Genomic DNA, 23,468 nt, shown 5'->3' with positions numbered 1-23,468 from the left:
GCGTATAAAGATTTTAAACATATTCTTTTGGACACTTTTAGTGTTTCCAAACCGTTTGCTGCATTTATAAATCACTCATGTCTTAAGGTAGTTCATTATGATGCGATTTACCTTTAATGTGTGATGTAATTGAACAGGAATCACAGGACTGATTTTTCTAATCCCCATAGACAAGAAAAAAAAGTAGTGGCTGCAGGTTGAAGTAGTGGAGTAAAAGTACAGATGCTGCACTAAAATTGTACTCAAGAGAAAGTAAAAGGTACACATTTTTAAAACTACTTATTAAAGTAAAATTTCTGAGAAAAACAACTTAATTACAGTAATTTGAGTATTTGTCATTTGTTACTTTACACCACTGAACCCAGCCCAGGTTGCATCATTTAAATTGTATGAGAACACTTGTACACGTTCATTTAGCAAAGTAAACAAAATTCTTAATACCAGCTTGATCATGCCATCATACATACTACAGTTATTGCATACCTTGAATTATTTAAAATAACTGTCAACCAGCTCAGAGTGCGGTTGAGCAATGTTTAGCTTAGCTTAGCATAAAGCATTAAATCAGTTAGACCATTAGCATCTACCTCAAAATGGGACTTTCGATAATTGTTCTATTTGATAATTCGATAATTGTAGCTATACTGTGTACGAACACTGACAGAAAATGCTATGTTGCTAGTTTCTAGGCCAACATGGCTAGGAACTAAACTCTCATTCTGGTGTAATAATTAAGGAACTTTGCTGCTGTGTAATAGCTGCAGCAGATGCAATGATTTTATGAAGCCCCTAAATAATTGTCTAACTTCCACCAATTTAACCAACATGACCCCCTGCTTGCACAGGGAGTGTGCATTGCAACCATGGAAACATTTGTGAGAGACATAGAACATATTTAATTATCCTAAACTGTGGACTGTTCCTTTAAAAAGTGGAGTGTACCTTCAGATCACTGAAGTCACTTCAGATTACCTAGTTATGGTGTGGATGTGACCTGGAAAATGGCCCAGGTGCAAATATATTCATTGGGGATCCACCCTGGTGGCTAGTTTTACTACTCAGTGTAAAAAACCTTAAAGATGCCAACGAAGAACTCATCAGTGCCAATTTGCACTGCACCGAATGACATCAACAGCCTATACATTACCCCTGACACTGTCTGTTTAAGTCTATTGGAGCTTGTTTTCACCTGTAGAACATGCAGAATAGGCATCTGTTGGGTTGTAAAATGTCTGAGAAGTAATGTGCTTTTTTTTTTTGTTCATCTTTCAGTGCAACATGAATGGGCCTTAAAAGTGTGCCATACAAATAAACCTGAAGTAAACTTCTGGCATCACAGATCAACTACTGCATAAAAATGACAGAATGATAGATGACACAAAGTACCCAAGCTGCACTTTACACCTCAAACTGTACAGCATCTCTCCATAAGGAACGTGCATATGGAGCTGGGAAGCTCATCAGCCCGTATTCTTGTAGCTGAGGTGCACTGGGAGGAAACAGGGATTTGGCATATTCCCTCTGAGCACTTAGGAGAAGGAGGAGGTTTGTCTCCTAAAATCATGGTAAACTAAGCAGCAGGTCGGCATTAGCAAGGACAGTTTTCCAAGTGAATAAGTGGATGCTGAAAAGGGGATGTTGGCTTTCAAAGCAAACAGAGCTTTGCATGTTAACCTTCACATTGAAAGGTCCAAACATCCAGAGGGAGGGTTTGGCTGACTTCCTGCCTCTTAGTTCAGATTCCGTAACCAATCCTGAAGCCTATTCTTCTCTTGATATGATGAAAATGACCAAACAATACCCTTTTCCCCCCTAAAGCCCCAATTGGGCGAGTTTTAAGACTTTTTTTGTCCTGGGATTTGCTGCAATTTTCAAAATAGCATAATAAGCTGGAAAAACACTGAACTGTCATTTGCGGAGAGCTTTCAGAGCTCAAATCCATGAGTGTTGACATATTTTAGGAAATTTGGACCTTGAACCTGGTTGGTATTGTGTTTTTACCGAGTATACATGTGTCTTTCAAGTTTAAAGGAAAATAAACATGACCCCACTGATCCTGACTGATGAAATGACAGAAAAAAACTGTGTGCTGTGTATTTAGATCATAAAGTACACACATACAGTATGAACTTACAAAACAGCAGCACTGTACTGTAATTGAGAAGAGCTGGGATGCATTAAATATGTGTTTTCCCCCCATCTGTCAGATGATTTCACTGATCCAAGCTGATGGAGAGTTTCTATCTGAATATCAAATGGCATATTTCGGTCTTAATGCAGGCACATACAGATCACTGCTTGTAACGACTGACATCTTTTCAATGAGTTTGTATTCCCGGCTGAACTAACAAGTGAGTAAATTGAGACCAGACGGGATTCGAAGGGAAGTTTTATTTGTCCACCCCGAATAGTCAGCATTCCAGCTGCTAAAGAAAATAGTGTTTGTTGAGCAAGAGGGGGGCTGTAAGAGCAGTTGAGAAAGCCTGGACTTTAAAAGTCTGACAAAAGATCTGATGCTCAAAGCAATCCCATGCTGAAGGGTTTTCCACTGCTGCCCATTAGCTAAGGCTGAGGTAATATACATCCCAAGGAATGAGTCTATAACCTGATAGAAAAAAAAAAAAAAAGTCTTGAATCAGCCCAAGTTGGCTGGCTGGTCCTTTGTGATTGGTAAACGTTTTAGTGAACTTGAAAAGCATCTTAAGCTGGCAACAAGTTATACAGCAATGTCCTGCTGAAAAAAAAAAGATTTAACCCAACCTAAGATGTTTGCTGGTTTAAGGTTATTCGCTTAATCCATATAAAAGTTTAAAACCCTTCTAAAAATAAGACAACATTTGATTTGTCTAGACTGGGAGAACATTTAAGTTTTATGCATGTAGGCTTAAATGAAACGAAAGCACACATTTTAGGCAAACATAATTAAGAACTGGATGACAAGAATTAATCTGGGGTGAGTAAACAGACCCACTTTGACAACAAGACAAAAGGAGGACTTGTTGGAGTTAACAAAGGGGTTTTAGAGGTCCAAGCCATGATGGTGATAATTATGATGATGAAGCTGAGATAGAAAAAGTGCCATCATAAACATACTGAATTGCACACATATTAATACACCAATAATGTGTGAAACACGCATAAAAAAGGTTGACAGGAAGAACCTAATTTTTTTTTTCTCACAGTGATGCCAAAGAAGATTTTGGAGGGTTAGCAAAAGAAGATTTTAGTTTTTAAATAACTATTTTAATGATGTGAATAACATTTTCTCAATCTGAAAAACTATTTACAACTGTAAATAACCTTTTGTGAGATTACAGTTTTCAGGATATTCGTCATGAAACCACATGATGTCTTTATGATTCAGTGTGTCTATCAATCTCAGTTTAATTAACTGTCTGATGATAGGTGCTCTCATATTTCCCTTATCTTCGATCGTGAGAAAAATCACAGGTCTGAAATAGTTGACAAGCTGTGACACATACCTTTACAGGTGTGCTGATCGGAGACATCAAAAGTAACGCAGCCAAAGTACGTACAATCCTACATCCCACTTAAATGAACAGGATCAGCAGTTTTACCAGCTCGCGCGCATCAGTGCGTATTCCTGCTTGCTTCCAATAAACAACGCGTCCGGCTTGGCTTCTCGTATTGTAATGTCCTAAGCAACGCTGGGTGCTCCAGTGTTAAGTTTCCAGCTTTCTCTTGAGTCTCTCCACTGAGTTTGAGGTGTCATCTTCACTGCGTTTACAGCTCACGCGAACATATACAAGATATGCGTCATGCACTACAGACGTTACGCGCTCGCGAACGCTAAAAGTTACGCATTGAACATCTTCACTTAAGTTTCTTTGTCTCTGTTGTACACTGAAACAAGAGTAAGACTTCCTTAAGTGTGTATTATTAGAAAAAAAACCTAAGAAATTGTCAGAGGAGAATGAAGAGAGTGGACAGAGTTTGGAGGCTGCATGTGCCTTGAAAGTAAGTGAGCGCGAGTGAGTGTGTGAGGAGTATTGACGTGCCCCCTGTGGACGCGGACTCCTTGAACTTCCTGTGAGCGTTAACTCCTTTACTGCTGCTGTCCTCATTCATCATTTTGCTTCAGGGAATATAATCAGTCACCCCAAAGCGAACAATTACGACGCATGAGTGCCGAAAATCAGGCAAAGCTCTGTTTTGTTATGACGGCGTCTCTGTGAGCAGCGGTAGTTTGTCAAATTTGTAGAGCTATTAAAAACACGTTAAATTAACCGGAGAGGTGGTTTGGAGTGGTTTGGAGTCACGGTGCCAACTTCCTGAGGTAAAATAACCTGCTGAGATTGAATTTTTAAGGCTTTTGTTTACGTTCTCAGTGACCCTAATGATACTGTAATTAAAGAGACTGGGCTGTCACATTTTAGTACGATACTTTAGGTTGGGTTTATTCAAAGAAATAGTAGGCTAATAAATAGTAAAACAATAAATTAACATGTTTTCCTTGTGAAAATATTTTGCATAACTCTGTTAATCATTTCAGTCCTGATCAAAACTAGCAAATTGTTAAGAAAATTTCAGGATTTTAACTATTTTTTCTAAAAAGCAGTTGTGGGCTGGATTTTTAAAAAACCTTTTTTACAGTCGTGGACACGTGAACGATTAGTAACAACATGGCTTTGTTTTCCATTTTTTCTCTCTAATTTACTGTTGGTTGCTGTTTTTGCCCCATAGACTTCCATAAGTGCATAAGTTAGGGGTGTCTCGATCAGGTTTGTATGCTCTCAACTTCAAATCATTATAATATCAAATCATTATAATACATTTAAAAAAAGAGCAAAACAGATCCAGGATGTTGCTAATTTTTTATTTAGTTCACCCTTTTTTAAACATTTAACATCTCATTTAACAAACACTTTTGTGAGGTAGCTTGAACTATCAAGTAATTAATAACATTAATTCTTCACTTTTGGACTTTAGTGCAACAGTAAATAAAAAAAATAAATTAATTATAAAAACAAATAAAAAATAAATTAATATAAAAACAAATAGCACCTCATCTCAAAATACTTGTCAGGCAATCCCAAGTTTACATATCTTACCGTTTGCTATGTTGTCGTCATCAACTGTATAAAACCTCCAGACTGCAGACATGCTCGCGCTTTGTGCTTCAAGCAGCTTTCATGTTCTACTTTACCAGCATTTAACCAATAGCATCTCTCACACAATTACAGACACACATACACACTTTAATTTACTGTTATACTCAACATAAAATCTTTATTTATTTATTTATTTTTTTTTGCACAGGCTTATCTAAAAGGTTAATGGTGCCAACTGTTGATCAACGGTAAAAATTATGAATTTCACCTTTTCCCAACAGGAAAAACCACCAAGAATAAAAAATTCATGATATGGTGTCATAGTTTTGTAATGAAAAAAAATGTGGTTATAATAGAAGTCAATGGGCAAATAAAAAAAAAACACCAACACTAAATTAGGGAGAAAAAAGAAAATTAATTAAAAAAAAGCAATGCATCAAAGACAATGTTGTTTCACATGTCCAAAACTGAGATAAATGTTAAAAAAAATACAATCCACAATTTTTATATTGGAAATACATAATTTCGTGTTTTGTTTTTCACCAAATCAGTGAAATCATTTGTAAAAGTGGCAATTAAAGAGTTTTAATCCTGTAATTGTCTAAATACTTTAGTAGTTTTGATCAGGACTGAGGATGAATTACTGATTTCTGCAAATAAAATTGAAAAAAAAATTATTAATCTGGTGCAGTTTTACAGTTGTTTAATTCAGTGGATGTTTTCATCCTGAATATAACAAAAGGGTAGTGAATTTGCCCAAAGTGTATTGTTGATTTATTTATTTTTTTTAATTCAAAGCATTTTCCCAAAAGATGTGTCAAAAATAAGATTTAAACCAAAAATCATTCTGCTAACTGAAACAGAGAAAGTTTGTGACCATACTAAGACTCAAAATCACCCCAGAATGGATGAAAACATCCAAAACAGTCCATAAATCTAATAATATTGTGTGGTATTTAGCATAAGCAGGGCCCTGGAAAAAAAAATATATATATATTATTGGTTATCTGGATTTGCCATAGGCATGTTTTAATTACAATTTATTCATAAAAATGCTGATATAGTGTCTTCAAATTTTCAAATACCAATTTTCAAAAATACCAAATACCAGGGCAGAAGATCTGAATATTTTTTGACAGCGCAAAATAACAATTTGTCAATGTTTGGAATTTATTATTTTATTTTTTACATAAAACAGTACTGAAACATGAACTTTTGTTTTAGTAAAGTTACATAAGATAAATATATCAAAGTAAACAATAGAGTCAACAAATATTTTTCCTGAGAACAAAGAATACAGAAACACTTCAGTTACATTTAGCCTTCATTATAGCTGACCTGTCATCTGAATCTACATTTCAGTGTGATTTCTCATAAGTGTATGAGTTATTAATTCCTTTTGAATTGTGAAAATGGCTTTGGGGCAGATATGGGAAGATACCAGTCTAACTTCCAGCAAACTGAAATGATTCCATCACGTCATTGCATTCAGCTTGAATAATAAGCCTACATTATATTTATAGCGTGAGGAATACTCAAACATGTCAGCGCAAGTAAAGTCTTAAATCATCACCATAACGGTTTGTCATGCATCTCTGAGATCACCTCACCCTTTAATCAAGCCAATGTTTTGAAAGCAACTAGATTGAGAAAAAAATATGCAAAAATTGGATTACACAGTCTGCTTAAAAGTGTTTATGCAAACTCCACTAAGACTCATTTTGAAACAGTCTAACATTAAATTGATGGACACGCTCAATTACTGCACCACAATGTTATCATCGTCGTTAAAACAAGTGATTAGACAATGAAAAAGCCCACGCACCCTATTAAGAACTAAATTCATTCAGTTAAATTGATAAGATAACACATACTGGCTTATTGAATTCGTCAGGAAGGTAAACTATGCTCAAAATATTTACGAGCGTGAAGAATGACAGACATTCCAAAGCCCCATTTTACTTCTAGACAAACAAACGGCCTGCTGGATCTGAAGAGCTTCGAGGAGCCTGACCTTCCACACGGGGAACGGCTTTATTTTAAACAGATAAGGAGAAATGCATTGTTTGAATGAGGCTTCTGCTCCATGTTAGGAATTCTTGTCTTCAGTTGTAGTTTAATTGTCTTCATGCAAACAGGCTGAGCAATAACAGAGGAATGTTAGTGTTGAGATGTAGTGGAATCACTGCCAGTCCAAGACAGAGACACCATTACTGAGGAAGATTCACAACCATCCGCTATACTACAGGACATTGTGTTTTGCATTAAAAGTGCAAATAGTGTCTGTTTTCTCTTTTGCTGTGTTTAGTTCTTTAAGTATGTTCTCAATTGTTGCTACGGTTACTGATGATGTTTGACACCTGTGTCTGATTTACTTCATTCGGTCGTTTCTTGTTGCAATTAAGGGCATGTTTACACAGCAAAGTAATACTAAAAATGCACACATCTGCAAAATGACTGATATGCTGCATTAAGCATTCCATGGACTTAAGTTGGCAGTCATTTTGTGAAAAAAAAAAAGGATTACCTGCACTTAAAGTCTCCTGTAGTTTATTGTTTTGTTTCTCGAATAATTGTGCATGGTTATAAACTGAACACATAATATGATATTATATTTTAATACACAGTTGATTATTTGCCCTATCTAAACCTATGTGTTATAATGTACACTACCTGACAAAAGTCTTGTCGCCTATCCAAGTTTTAGAAACAACAAATAATAACGTGACTTTTTGTTGATCATTTGGTATCAGAAGTGGCTTATTTTAAAGGCTAAGGCCTCTAGATTATGCTTATTTTAGGCTAAATTGTCCGTTGTGCGTGTGTGTGTGTGTGTGTGTGTGTGTGTGTGTGTGTGTGTATGTGTGAGAATGAGTGTGTGTGGATGTTTCCCAGAGATGGGTTGGGGCTGGAAGGGTATCCGCTGCGTAAAAACTTGTTGGATAAGTTGGTGGTTCATTCCGCTGTGGCGACCCCGGATTAATAAAGGGACTAAGCCGACAAGAAAATGAATGAATCAGGACAGTAAGGTCTGACTTTGCTTAGACAAGAGTTTTGTCACTTAACAGAAATAATGTACAGTATAGAAAATAAAGTCATGGTGCAGTGGATTAATTAATAATGAATATTGTGTATGTATTTTCCTTCACCAAACTTGACTGATTTCTGTGTGAATCTTGGGTCCATGCGTCCATGGGTTCCAATAGGTCTTCTGCAGTATTTGTGATGATTGGGATGCAGTTCAATAGATTATTCATGGAAAAAATCGACCTTCTGCCACTTTAGCAAATGATCAACTAGAAGTTATTATTTGTTGCTCTTATAACTGGTATCGATGACTAAACACAAAATGTTTTACATTTTTATTCAAAAACAGTTTCACGTTAACGCGCCAAAAATGTTTGCATTGATTAATTTGTTTCCCCTGCATTTTCTGGCTGAATAATAGTCCTGACTAAACTCTTGTGCAACTGATGCTGACAGATGAAAAACAATTGCCATTTGTGCTTAATAGTGATGAAAAATGCATAGCAGTCTGTCTAACAGAAACAGTGAGGCTTTAAATCCAAATGCCCAGTTGCTTTATTTAGCAGTGTCTTTACTGGATTCCAAAAACAAGCTTAAACTTTAAAATGAACACATTCTTGTGATTTCCGTTACTTATACAACAATTCAATAATACAGTATGTTTGGGATGGAACACAATAAAATGTATGACATCCAGTAAGGCCAAATTTTTTATTGTTATCAAAGTATTGTTCTCAGAACTAATTTACTTTTCATAAATTATTTTTTTTATTCACCTTTTTCATTTTTACATTTACATAACTGATTACAGTTTACTTAAAAGGTACTTGGGACGGGGCAGTGGCGCAGTAGGTAGTGCTGTCGCCTCCCAGCAAGAAGGCCGCTGGGTCGCAGGTTCGAGCCTCGGCTCAGTTGGCGTTTCTGTGTGGAGTTTGCATGTTCTCCCTCCACTTGCGTGGGTTTCCTCCAGGTGCTCCGGTTTCCCCCACAGTCCAAAGCCATGCAGTACAGGTGAATTGGGTAGACTAAATTGTCCATAGTGTATGAGTGTATGTGTGTGTGGATGTTTCCCAGAGATGGATTATGGCTGGAAGGGCATCCGCTGCGTAAAAAACTTGCTGGATAAGTTGGTGGTTTATTCTGCTGTGGCAACACCGGATTAATAAAGGGACTAAGCCAACAAGAAAATGAATGAATGAATAAAAAGGTATTCTAATATGTAAATATTGATGAAAAAGTTTTTTGGTATTTAAAAAATTACCAATAATTTTGACCAAATTATAGTCAATAAACAGCTTCTTCAAGTTGCTCTCTAAAAAACTGATTTGACAAAAAGACAGCAATTTGTTATACGAAGTTTAACTTAATATTTTTAGCCAATTTGACTTGTGTAAGTTGAGATTACTGAGTTCAATTGATTTAATTTACCAAATTACATGGCAATATTTTCACCAAAGGTAACAAATCAGTGTTTTGGATTATCTGGCCACACTTTACAATACATTTTCATTAGTTAGAGTTAATAAATACATGAACTAATACAACCTTATTGATTACCCTTATAAGTGTTAACTTATAAATCTTAGAATTGTTATCCATAATCTATACCCTCTTTATACCCTCTTCTCTTAGAAAATAATTTTGAAAATATTCAATGTTTTGTGGTTAATGCATGAAATAAGCATTTTATCATAATTTACTTATAAATTATTTAATTTTTAAACCAGTAGAACACAAAAGAAGATGTTTTGGAAAATGCTTGTTAATCAAATAGTTTTTTTTTTAAATTATATTGTAAGAACAAAACACAACTGAAACATTTCTTAAAATCTGTGAGAGAAAACCAAATGTTTGGAATGATATGAGTTTGAGCCAATTTTGGGTAAACTACCCTTTCAAGTTATGCATCTATACAGATCTTGACTTTCAAAAATAAATGTATCTTTAAAAAATATCAAATAGAGTAAAAAACAAACAAACATGGTAATAAGCTTTGGTCTCCCCAATATACTGTCAGTAAAATATAATAGCATTTTTAACCATGCAGGTTGTCTTGTGACAAATGTCCCCTCAATGCACCAGGAAACGCAATTCTAAAGCAGGAAACCAGAAATCAAATGTGTTTCTACAGAGAGAGAGAGAGAAAGAAAGAGAGCATAAAAATCCTTAAGCAAACAAACAGAAGACATGCTAAAGAAATTCTTCATTTCAGCAGGAATCGCGGCTCAATGCCAAACGGTAGTTTTATAATGTAGGAAGATGGCCTAAACAGCGATGCTCTTCTTGAGGTTGTTAGATGTATTTCACAGACCTCCAACATGGAGAGATTAAATGCCAAGAAGCTTACCAAAGATGTTCCCATCTGTCTCAACTGCATTCCTGAGCCCAAAACAGGCTTAAATTCAAGAGACAGTCAACAATTAATGGTAAAAGCATCAGGTTGGATGGTGAAAGCGCAGGGAGTTGCTTTCTAATGATCCGACGTGTTAGTGTGCAAGATCCAGGCGTAAAGGGGCGAAAAAGCTCACCACAGCTGAAAGCATTTTACTGGAGAAAACCCATAGATTAGGCTGCGCTCCCATCCAAAGCCACACGCATCCCAATGACCTAGATATAAAAAACAGATATTGGGCCCGGTTCCTCTACCACTGGCATGGCGAGGAGCTTGAGTGGGGGGAGTGTGAGGAGAAAACACAGGCTCATATTTCTCTAATTTCAGCAGCTTGGTCACTGGCTCTGACCTGGAGCTGTTGATCAGCCTGAGACGCCATTAAACCACAATGACTGGCAACAGTCAGTTAGCGCCTGCCCTCAGGAGGTGACCACCGCACCTCAGCATGAGAATTTAATGATCCAATTTTGACTAATCACACATATGTTCATGGGAAACCAGGTAGTCGGCGAGGGCAATGTTGGCAGGGATCACAGTCACCTTTAAGCATGAGTCAATTTGAGGCCGGTGGGGTTGCCACAAAAGAAGCCACAGGCTTGCACAAATGATCCATGATTCATGCGTGCACAGTGGGAGGGTGAACGGCAGTGCAGGAGCTTTTAGAGCGGTAAAGGCCAATTACAGGCCTCTCAAGGTTGAAACAGGAGGTTTCAAGCATTAGAAAATGTATGTAATTTGTTTCACTCGTGTTTGTCATTTGTAGATCAGCGGAGCGGCAACACAGCTGTGAGAGAACATGTTCACGGAGGACGTTATGAAAGGTATGTTGAACAGATCTGAAGACATCTTTATGAAGTGCTTTCTGGTCATGTGGAAGCTGTTTGCTTTTGAGTAAAGAAGGAAGGAGTTTAAAATAACTCCACAAATAATAGAGATTAGAAGGTAAATCAACTATTTAGTCTTAAATATTTAGTCTCCACTTTCCTTCCTAATCTGCAATTGCCTCTCTGGCTCCACCGCTAACTGTATTAAAAAAAATACTTATGTTTTGATTCTTACCCTTTACATACCTGAAACTTGCCTACAGCACTTTTTCATTGTTGCTCTTATAGTTGTGTAAATTGCTTCCCGTAAATTAAAAGCTACTGAGATATTGTCAAAACTGTGCAAAATCTAGCTGTGGTAACTAAACTCAGCAATAGTGAGTCGAAGTGAAGTTACAATTTCCATTGCATAAAATAATGACGAAGATTTTTTATTGTCTAAAAGTATTTTCTAAAAGTGTGTTTTAAAGCAGATGGTATTATCTTAGAGTGTGAGCAGTAAACATGCCAGCATGTGAACTAAAGATACTTTGGTAAGTGTAAAATGAGCCCACAGAGGTCCTGGAGCCTAATATAGGAGCCTGCTCTGAGAAGCTACAATAACTGAATATGTAAAGCACTGATTATATATGTTAAATTCTCATTTGAATCTATAACTGTGTTTTGTATTAGAAGAAGTTGCATCTATGAAGTGACATCTCTGATGTGAAAGCAGTTGCTTACGTAAACCTAACAGCAACTTTGGCAAGCGGGCTGAGAGCCAAACATCATAGGACCACCTGAAAGTAAAAACTTATCCAAAGATGGTCAGAAGTTAAAATAAGACACCTAGGGGAGGGCAAAAAATCTGGATAAAGATTGTGAAAAACAGACACTTCGGAAATGTCCAGGTGAGACTTTAGATTGCTCTGAGGTCTGCTTTGCACTTTCTTAGCTTTATTATGTTAAATAAAGTCAATTTTTGGTGTTCAAAATTTCCAGTCTGATTTGTCGTTGATTAATAAAAAGGCCGGCAACTACAAGATTAACAAATGTAAAATAATATTTGTTAGAATTAAAGCTGCATTTGTGAGAAACTGGAGGATCCAAAGTCATAAGTTTGACAAAGTCACAAGTGTAAGATACTTTGGTACACTTTGGGTCATGGTTGCATCACCACCTCAGGTGTCGCGTAGATTTTAGTGATTCTGTGGTTTGTAATCAATTATTCTCTAGATAGTTGAATATATAGAAACTAATGATATGTTTAATTAATTCTAGGACAATTTTTTTTACTATTTGGCAAATTTCAGTTGTGTTCAATTTGGTTGCAGAAAAATGATGCATATTTTTTTAAACCCAACACTCTGAAATAATCACAGGGATGGTACCTTTTCAAAATGTACGCTTTTACCTGACATGTCCCTATGGGTACCGTATGATTTTTTACCTTAAAGGTACTATTAGGTACACATTTGTTCTCATTAAGGTAATATGACCCTGTTATGCAAAAGTGTAGATAACATACTGCCCCAGTTACAGGATTTGTATCTTTATTGAACCATCCTCAAAATGACCAATAAACAATGTAAATTTGTGTGTTTCTTCTCTTTTAATAATTTAGTTTATGATGGTTCTACAACCTGAATTATGATATCATGACTACATAAGAACATTGTATTTTGTGTAGAATCAAGTTTTATCTTAAATGACAAATAATAATAATTTGATTAAAAGGATAGTTATGAAATTATCCTGACCATTGGACTAAGTCGAAAAGAAAATGAATGAATGAATGAATCGTCACCATTCTCTAAACTTTTAAGAGTTTCTTGTTGAACGCAATGGAAGATATTTTGAAGAATGTTGGGGAAAAGCATCTATTGACTTCCTCAGTAGAAACAAAAAGATCCTACAGAAGTCAATGGCTTTTTCTTTCTACCATCCTTCAAATGACCTTCTTTTGTGTTCTACCGAGGAAAGAAACTCAAACAGGCTTTGAACAAGTAAAATCATAAATTAATCATTTATGACTGAATGTTCATTTTTTTAGCACATTTATTGCCAGTTCAGATCCTTCATCCACTGCATCTGACATATTTCCTCACCAACACACCACCTACTCAGACACTACAAAAATCCAAACTCATGATTATGATTATAATTACAGGTGGTGAATAAGACAATTCCCCCAAAAATGTGTAAAGCGCTTTGAGTGTCTAAAAAGTACTATATAAATGTAAATTCTTTTTCTTCTTCTTCTTAATATTATTATTATGACTCCTAAATACAATCTTTCTGACGTGACTTGGCTTTTTTTTCTTGATTTGAAATGTGTTTGTCATGGGCTTCCCCTGTTAATGCTCTAGTTGTAGTTTTGATTGGTTTTCTCAAATCATGTGGTTGATTTTATTGATCATGTGACCACTTGGTATTGTATATATAGCCCTCATGTTGTCTGTTGTTTTGTGTAGTATCCGTTTGATGAGTGTTGTGTTTTCATATACAGTCTCTTCATGTCACAATCTAGTTAAGTTCAAATCTGCCTTTGGTTTGGCTTTGTTTGTTTTCTTCACATTTATTTTATTAAACTCTTGGATTCTTCAATGCCTTCAGAGGACTTTCTATTGCAGATCATTTTCTTTTTTTGCTTCACGTCAAAGTTTATATTCACATCTTTCTTCAAACATCTTTAATCGGCTTGCATCTCGTCATGTTGTTTTGCAAAAAAAAGACTGACAAATCAGTTTTGCATGCAAATTAAATATAATCTGATCGGTCTTAACTGGGATTAAACTACTGTAACTCGTCAAATATAATCAGATGTGATAGTTCAAGTTCAAATCAGATACATTCGACTGCTAGATATGAAGCACTTAACCAAACTGAGAATTATGTCATTTGACTGCTTAGGCGGAGGCAGAAAAGAAATACAACAGAGGATTTATTTTGGTACATGCGTGATTGTCCAGACACCCCCACAAGAACATTGTGAAGCAATAAACAACACTCCACACTCATTTAACTCGCATAACTATCACCTTACAAACAAGATATAATTTGCTGCGAGTTGTCCGCCAAGGGAAGACACATCGTTTTATTGTTTCTAAGGGGACAGGTCAACACACAAATGGCGTGACGGTCAGCTGATCGGCAAACCATTGAACCCAAGACTATGGCTTTCAGTCACAAAACGACCCACAGGAAATGGCTGGAGCCTTTTGTGAAAGTAAACAGAGGGCCTACATCCTGCCTCTGTCCATCTCTGAGCTGGCCATGACGGCTCAGCGTGAGAGCAGTTTTGTGTCTGTGGCTTCGTGTTTTGATCGTTTTACACCACAAGGCTCTGAAATGCAGGCGACGGCTCCACACCTGTTACTCTGAGGCAAACGGGAACAGGGAGTTGCTGCGTGGCAAGCGATCTCTTTCCACAGCTGGTGGCAGTAACATTGCTTGAGTCCTTTCGTTTTCTTGCCTTGTGAAAAAATGGCTCAGATGTTGAAGCATTTAAGGGCAAAACTCTTTGTGGCCAATTAAGCAGCATGTCTAAACTGTTATTAAAACAGTGTAGAGGAATTACGATTGGACTGCATTTGTGGTGTAATGTTGATTAGTATAAAAGTTATTTGGACTTGTGCCAAATGGTGGTCACGGTAAATTGGTTCATAGTATCTGTATACTGAACAGGCATACGGCCATATTTCCAACCCTGTTTTGAGCATCAGAATTTAAAAACAATGCTTGACAAACTTGCAAATTAAATGACAATTCAATTCACTAACAAAATATGACATGATGTTAAAATAAAAAAAAGCTCTAAATACACAAAAAAAGCTAAATTTCAGCTCTTTTTATTTGTGCATTCTTAAAAGCCTATCTCAGAATATTGACTCAGAATATTACCAAAATTAATGTGACTTGTTTGTCCAAATTTATAGAAATGATAAAAACCGTAGGCAAAAACTACACAGTTTAAAAAATGCTGGGTTCCACACAATCGATTTGTATTGATACAACATGAAGGAATTAAGTTAACTTATTTAGGGTTTCTGCAGGGTCTTAACAAGTCTTAAAATGTCTTAAATCTCAAAATCCTAATTTTTGGCCTTAAAAACTCTTAATTTTACTGAAATATTGTGTTGTAAGTCTTAAATCTTTTTAAACAGGTCTTAATTTTCCTTTGTTTATGTAATGCTGCTCAATCTGGCCAAAACCCATACAATCACCAACATTCCATCTCACTAAAACTTTAAACTTTTTATTTAGAAAGGTCATTTTAACTCTAATTATTATAACGCTTTAATTAATTTCCTTATAATAACATTTGCTTAAAAGTTCTCTTTGTTGCTGCTGAGGACACCTGGACAGATTGTTGTGCATAGATTAAGTTTATTATAGTGTTTAAAACTTTTAAAATATTTGTTCTTTTTTTTTTTTTTAAGAAAGCTTATCTTGGAATAAAGTTTATAGATACAAGTGGAGTTTGCTTGTTTTTACTTGAAATTTAAGATATTTTGCTATTTTAAGTTTTTTTTTTATTAATGTGTTATTTTATTATTAAATGTATTCAATTCTATATTTATTTATTTATTTTTTTAATTAATTAATTATTTTTTTTGAAAGGGCAAATAAAAATCTTTTCCATTTGGGCCATTTGAAAAATTCCTTAGCCTTTTGCCCTGTATGAGTCTAAAATGTCTAATAAAATCTAAAAATGCCCTAAAAAAGTCCTGCAGAAATCCTGTTATTAGTTTTTACAAATTTAAGCGGATTGAACATAAAACAATTAAGTTGTACCCCCTAGAAAAATTGTGTTGTTCCAGCTCATTTTAAATAAGTAGTTTGAACAAACAGCTAACATCTTTTTTTTGAGTGTATTCCAAGATTATGAAGTAATCGTCCAGTGGATAACTTGCTTTCTCGGAAAAAGATATTTAAATGGTAATAGTCTTGAATCCATTACAGATTTGTGCAAAACATTTGTGGTATTTTTTGAATGTTGATACAAAACTGTTACAAAATGTCTTTTATTAAATATTCCTAAATTGTTATTATTATTATTATTATTGCAGTTTTGGTGAAATTTTGTGTAGTTACATATAGAACTACAAATAGATCGTTTTTGTGAAGTCTTTGGTGTGCACACAAGCCATTTTCAGTGACCACTAGATTTCTCTGTAATCAGTTTACACCTTTAACTTTTGGGGAGGCAACAGTGATTTATTGTTTCAATTAAAAAAAAAAAACATGTAGGAGATGCAATAATAACAAAATATTGGACAATGTCGATGTCAACAAGATATATCATCCTCCGAATGGAACTCCTGAGTTAAAACAATCATGGCTGCCATATTAGATTAAATTAGACTAGATTCAACTTTATTGTCATTACACATGTACAAGTACAAGGCAACAAAATGCAGTTTAGGTCTAACCAGGAATGCAATAGCAGCAAGTGCAGGATAGATATAAGTTATAAAGTGCAATTATAGACAACTATGGGTATTATTTACAGATGGATGTACTATGAACATAACATAGAGGCTGTATTAGCTATGAACTGAGATTAACAATAGATTAATAAATGTACAGGTTGCTATTAATAATCAGAAATATGCAGATATATTGAAGTGTTGTTCGAAACTGATTTCGAACTGGATTTCGAAGGATACCACTGATGGACACTTCATACAAGTATGATCCTTTGCACAAGGATATTGATTGGTGTTCCTTTTGGAAGTGCTCATCCCTATGTCTAATCCCTTTGAAGCTTTCTTTCTGGACAGTGTGCTGCTGCATCTGAGGTCTTGCTAATTTATGAATACAAACTTATGCAGCCATCATGATTTATTGATTCAGAAATGAGAAATATTGTTCAGGTGATATGAAATAGTGAAACTATTTAAGTACTACAATAAAAATTTCTGACTCGAAATGACATATATTTTCAGATGCCATATTTAATTATTAGCTCAAATCTTGCAGAATTAAAGAACTAGGGTTGTGAGATATCAAAACCACTAATGACACATTAATTTTGTCTTTAAAAATGAATCAGAAGAAATATCTCAGAACACAGGTAGTGAAATTGACATTAAATTCTTCCCATTTTCAGACACAGCAGCTCTAGTTTAAAAGAGCGCAAATACATTTTCACTTCTGAAAAGAAAGTTCCGATTATTCTTGTTTTTTTGCATGTTTGACTTGAGCGCCTGGTTTTGGGCACTGTTTAGGCCATGAATGCATTTGATTATACGCATAATGCCAAATGTTTGCGTGACAAAGCCTACTTTGGTGTTCTCTAAATTACAAATATGAAGCTTATGAAGACATTGAGCTGTAAAGCTGTTTAAATCATAACATCATTGCTATTATGTTGTCATAGCAAAAAAAAAAAAAGAGTAAAATTGGATATTTAAACAGAAAAGGTTAGTACGTAATATTTCACACTAAACCCGTATTAGCTCACATTGTTTACTTTGGCTGTAATATTGAAACTGAACATTGTAATGTTTTCAGTTTGGCTCATTGTACTGTAAGTGCCTCACCGAAACCCAGACTTATTATATTTTAAGAAAAACAACGAACAAGAAATTAATTTAACAATATGCCACATATGCTGTCAATTCAAGTTCATTTGTCCTAAGCTTGGACTGTTGCTCTAAAACATGTAGGCCACCATTCAGTAGGATACAACAGGCATCTTTGGTGGGCTGTAATGTTTCAGATCTCCTATTTGTCCACCCATAATCCCGAAAGCCTTCTATTGTAAGGACAGCTGTGTGGAAGTCAGTGGCCACCCAGAGCTCCGCAAGACCTGCGCCAATCATCTTTTACATCTCCACCTTTAAAATGTTCCTCTATAAGGAGACTTTTATTCAATGCACACTTTATCAGGCTCCACTCAAGTAGCTATTTTTGGTGTGTGATACTGCCCACCAAAAAGCTTGATCTTTTGTAAATTAGGTGACTCTACATCCTGAAATATTTTCTGAGAAACACATTCTCAGCGAATGATGTCATATCCTCTAACAAGTAATGAAACGGTACAGGAAAACTCTGTGTGGGAGAATATCTGGCCGTGTGAGGACTGTGTTTTGATTGTTTTGCTGGCAGGGGTTTTGTTTATTAGGTCATACTGGTAAAAATACCAGAATGCAACATGAAAGAAAGAGTTTCTTGTATAGTACTCTTGGCTTCGAGGCTAAACTTTTCGAACATACTAACTGACCGTGCCACACAGATTTACTCTCACTTTTATACACATCAACAGAGCTGAAAAGTTCAAATGTCAAAAGGGTCTTCTCACCAAAGTCAGTGAGATGCATCAATGCTCACCTCTTAAGTTTGTCTGGTTTTGTTCAGGGTTTGGTAAATCTGAGAAACTGGGACAGGTTTTTTGACATTGAAATGACTGGAGGGAAAAAAAGCAATTATCCTAAATTAACCCTATGACATAATCAGGTCAGTGGACAGCTGGAATATCAGTGCTGCACAGTATGGCCAAAAATCTGCGTCATGGGATTTTTCAAGATTCTAGTGGATTTCCAGTATAATGCAGTTTTTAAAAGGGCCCATATTATGCATTATAAACCATATAGGTCATATTTTGGGTTTGGGGGTCTCCAACAACAGGCTGATATGCATGCAAGGTCAAAAAAACTATTTCATTGTCTTATAATATGCATTTATAAGGATAACTGGGAATAGAAGACAGCCAGGAACTATGTTTTATACCTACAGCTTCAGAGGTGTAGTTGCAAGCATACAAGTCTGCGACACAGTTTGCTAATGTTCGTTGGAACGATGAATTTGGGAAACGCCAAATCAACAAACTATGTTTGTATCGACGCAACTTGCGACCTTAGTTGGCTAACGATGGTTTTCAGAAACGCACCCCAGCACGCTTACTCAGAGTACAGAGTATATGTGTGAGCCTTATGCAGATATGCATGACAGCAATGCAGTTAAACACCAACATATTTCTCTACTCTTAACCATAACCCAAAGTAATAAGAACGACACACATTCAGTATTAATCCGCACAGTGGCAGAAGTTGAACTATTTTGAAAATTGCAGAAGATTGCATTCACAAAATGCATTTAAATTGGTATTACAAGTTACAGCATACAATTAAATACATATTTCGCAAACTACAAAAAATGAGGCAACCATTTTAATTAAATTTCACATTGTGTAGAAAGAAGAAACTTACAGGATCTGGATGAAGAAGAAACTGGTCCATATAACAGTTACTGACAAACTCCCATACATTAGTAGTCTTTGCTGCTCCATCCTTAAATAACAAACGGCCAATGAATCTCGTGCTGCAGGGTAGGTTATTGTATCAATCATCAGAAAAATTACAGGAACAAACACAGCACACGGTTGGCTATGCTGTCGTATTGTTGTGAAAATGAACTTTAACTCTTTATTCCCCACTGCTGCATGTCTGGCCATCTCTCAGTGATAGTAATATTCGTAATCATAATTCATAATCAATCCCATGATCCCTCGCACTCTGCTAGTGTCTGAAAAGGCGTTCGCGTTTTGCTGGATCCGGCACTACATATTTGGTGATGTCCCAAATCAACGTTGATGCATGCATGCAAAAGATCCGAACAAAGAAGGAATCATTCATTTGACTCTGAGCTGACTAAATAGAATCAATAGTTTTAAACACTTGGTGCACTTTCAGATTTAACCTCAAGCTGGATGTTTCTGTTCACTTAGAGCTGTGTTATACACTGCATGGATGGTCATTTTCAAAAACTCATAATAGGGGCTGTTTAACACAGGAGCAGATCAAATTTTAAATCACACGTAAAAAAAACTTTTTTTCACCAACTACAATTTATTTTATTTTATTGATTTATAAATTTAAAATGAATATAGTTAAATTGTATTATTATTATTATTATTATTATTATTATTATTATTATTATTATTATTATTATTATTATTATTAATAATAATAATAATGTTATTATTTTTTATTTGACTAGTATAGTGTACAAATTACAAATTAAACATAAAAAAATACTTACAAATACAGCATATAACAAAAACTCCCCATTAGTAGAATTTCTTCAAGTTTGACAGGTTATAGTGATGTTTGAGTTTCAGTGTGTTTAAACTAATTGTTTTTTTATTGTTACTTTGAAAAGTACACTCTACTGAGCAGTGTAAAGATATTTCTGTTATCATTTTAAATGAAGCCAAATCTTCTTTTTTGAAGGGATGCCATCAAGACCTGAGTTTATTCGCGTATACAATATGACAACAGGTTTTAGCAAAATAAAACAATTTCAGCAGTTTTCCATGGTTTCAAGTTGAATTGCCAAATAAATGTAACTTTAAAACATTACAATGATAAAAAGAAACATAAAAGGAACTGAACATAAAAAATAAAACTAAATTCCAAAAATTATTACAATAAATCCAACAATAGTGCATAAATAATAACACAAACACCCAAAATTAATGTACATTAAGATTTAAAACATGACTTAGCGGTCGTGACCTCTTTCCCAAGAGAGTTCAAACATGGGAGCGATTGCTGATTGGATTCAACTCTAAAGACATTCCAGTTGAATATATCAGCAGCTGTGCACTTTTATTCAACAACAAAGTGAAAACCGCTCAGATGATAAATGCATCCAGGAGACTCTGACCTTCCGTGTGTCTCTGATTCACACCAAAACACTTCATCATGCTCCTTTCTGTGATGTTACAGACCCAGACAGCTTCTCCGAGGCCTTGAATCCAAAATAATGTGGACACAGGCCTGGCTAATAACACCCAACAACACACCCGGCAAAAAAAGGTGAGCACGCACAGTATGGTGGGAAAATAAACCTGTAATTACTACCATAATAATATCCATCCATCCATTTTTCTTTGACCTTGTCCCTTATTTATCAGAGACTCATCAGATCAGGCAACGTATTTCCAATCTTCTATTGTCCAATTTTGGTGAGTCTGTGCAAATTATAGCCTCAGTTTCCTGTTCTTAGCTGACAGCAGTGGCACCCAGTGTGGTCTTCTGCTACTTTAGCCCATTTGCCTCAAGGTTGGACAGGTTGTGTGTTCAAAGATGCTCTTCTGTATATCTCTGTTGTAATGAGTGGTTCTTTGAGTTACTGTTGCCTTTCTATCAGCTTGAACCAGTCTGGCCATTCTCCTCCTTCCTCTGGCATCAACAAGGCATTTGCGTACACAGAACTGCCACTTTTCGGACCATTGTCTGTTAACCATAGTGATGGTTGTGCATGAAAACCCCAGTAGATCAACAGTTTCTGAAATACTCAGACCAGCTCGTCTGGCATCAACAACCATGCCACATCCAGTCACTGAAATCACCTTTCTTCTGCATTCTGATGCTCGGTTTGAACTCCAGCAGATCGTCTTGACCATGTTTCTAAATGCGTTGAGTTGCTTACATCTGATTGGCTGATTAGAAATTTGCTTTAATTAGCAGTTGGAGCGGTGTACCTAATAAGTGAGTGTCAGTTTTACACAACGATTGCCCTTTCAGCCGCAACCCAGTACTGGGAATTTCCGTCAAATAACGAAGCATTAATTTGCTCCCTTCAGAGAACCAACATGTCAAGTTATTTCATATATCACTCACTTATCAGACTCAACCACAGTCTTACACAACAAATCAGCGTAGACACACAAAAGCATGCTTCTCTGAGTCAACATATAACACATTTTTTTGTCAATTAAAATGCTATTTACATTTTTGAATCAGCCCCAAACATTCCTTCCTCCTGATTTTATCACCGAAAAACACAATGGCGCTTATGTAAAGAGGGAAGGAATGAGAAAGCGAGGTTTAAGACTCAAACCCATGACCTTAAACAACTTTCCTCAAGTCTGACATCAAACTGACGGCCTCTCCCTTCTGCGTCTCATTTCTCTATGGCACAAGCCCGTAATTCTTATTGAACCATAAATGCAATTCATTGCTTATAAAGTCTGCCACACACATACTTGGCTGTCATTGAGCCCACCGCATGTATTTCACCTAGTTGGTATTCTGGACAGCGATTGAAGCAGAAGATATAACTGAGGAAAAGCATTACAGCTGTGGTCTGGAAGCGCTTAGCCTACAGTTAGTTTTATGTTGGCAATGTGTCATCCAGGACAATGCTGATGCTCCCATTGGATCTGTGCGCTTGTGTTTACTTGGACAAGGAATAGATGCAGCAGTCAGCTGGACTGCAAGAAGACTAGAGAAATTAGGTCTGAATGCTGTGCTTTTACCTAGCACAACATTATCATTTCTAAAAGGAGAGTCTTTTGGGCATCACTTTAATGATATGTCATTGTTTTCTAAATAAATGTGATTCTCTTGCACGGGTCAGATCAGAGGCCTGTTGCATAAGGCCGGTTTGGGTTTTTGAACAAACTTCTTGAGTTTTCAGGCTCAAGAAAGTGGGTTGGTTTTGTTGCTTTGGTAACTTTTCTTAGTGTAACAAAATATGTTTTATTTGTTAGACTATTAATTATAGAAATTATCAGGTGACACTTTACAATAAAGTTTCATTTGTTCATTTATTTTTATTAGGCTTAGTCACTTACTTGCCAGGGGTCGCCACAGTGAAAAGAACCGTCAACTATTCCAGCATATGTTTTACAAAGCGAATGCCCTTCCAGCCGCAACCCAGTACTGGGAAACACCCATACACTCACTCATTCATCGATGTATGTGTGTGTATGAGAGTGTATGGATGTTTCCCAGTGATGGGTTGTAGCTAGAAGGGCATCCACAGTGTAAAACATATGCTGGATAAGTTGGCGGTTCATTCCGCTGTGGCGACCCCAGATTAATAAAGGAACTAAGCCGAAAAGAAAATGAATGAATGAGAATATTGTAATATTGTATTGTAAATAAGTACATTTAAATGACAACAACTGGTAATAAAGAAGAGTCAAAGATTATAGAATACACAAGAGATGTCACTCGTATCATTTTGAAGAGGGAAAGTGTAACGGTCAATATTGGGACTAAAGCCCGCCTTCTAGTACAAGAGCCAATCATCGATTGCTATATTGCGAATAAAGCTCGCCTTCTAGTACAGGAGCCAAGCATTGATCGCTATAGGGTGACAATACTCTGGGGGAGGGGCTCGAACCAGACATGCGTTTCTGCAGATTTTGTGTAA

At 35.9% G+C, this 23,468-nt stretch overlaps 1 protein-coding gene and 1 long non-coding RNA gene across 2 annotated transcripts in view; one reads left to right on the top strand and one right to left on the bottom strand.

Moving 5' to 3' along the window:
• Nucleotides 1–3,984, bottom strand: part of plekhg2 (pleckstrin homology domain containing, family G (with RhoGef domain) member 2) — a 63,485-nt gene extending 59,501 nt beyond the window's left edge. The window contains exon 1 of the mRNA XM_073923603.1: nt 3,483–3,984. The gene's annotated coding sequence lies outside the window, so the exon portion shown is untranslated. The remainder of the gene's footprint in view (nt 1–3,482) is intronic.
• A 48-nt stretch (nt 3,985–4,032) lies between these two features.
• The window catches only part of LOC141377826 (uncharacterized), a 44,652-nt gene continuing 25,216 nt past the window's right edge, over nt 4,033–23,468 (top strand). The window contains exons 1-3 of the long non-coding RNA XR_012390815.1: nt 4,033–4,297; nt 11,255–11,312; nt 21,032–21,121. This is a non-coding gene — a long non-coding RNA (uncharacterized lncRNA). The remainder of the gene's footprint in view (nt 4,298–11,254; nt 11,313–21,031; nt 21,122–23,468) is intronic.

This window comes from Danio rerio, chromosome 15 (assembly GCF_049306965.1).
Source record: "Danio rerio strain Tuebingen ecotype United States chromosome 15, GRCz12tu, whole genome shotgun sequence".
Lineage (NCBI taxonomy): Eukaryota > Metazoa > Chordata > Actinopteri > Cypriniformes > Danionidae > Danio > Danio rerio.
The sequence above is the reverse complement of the archived record's forward strand: the minus strand, read 5'-3'. Positions and strand labels throughout refer to the sequence as shown.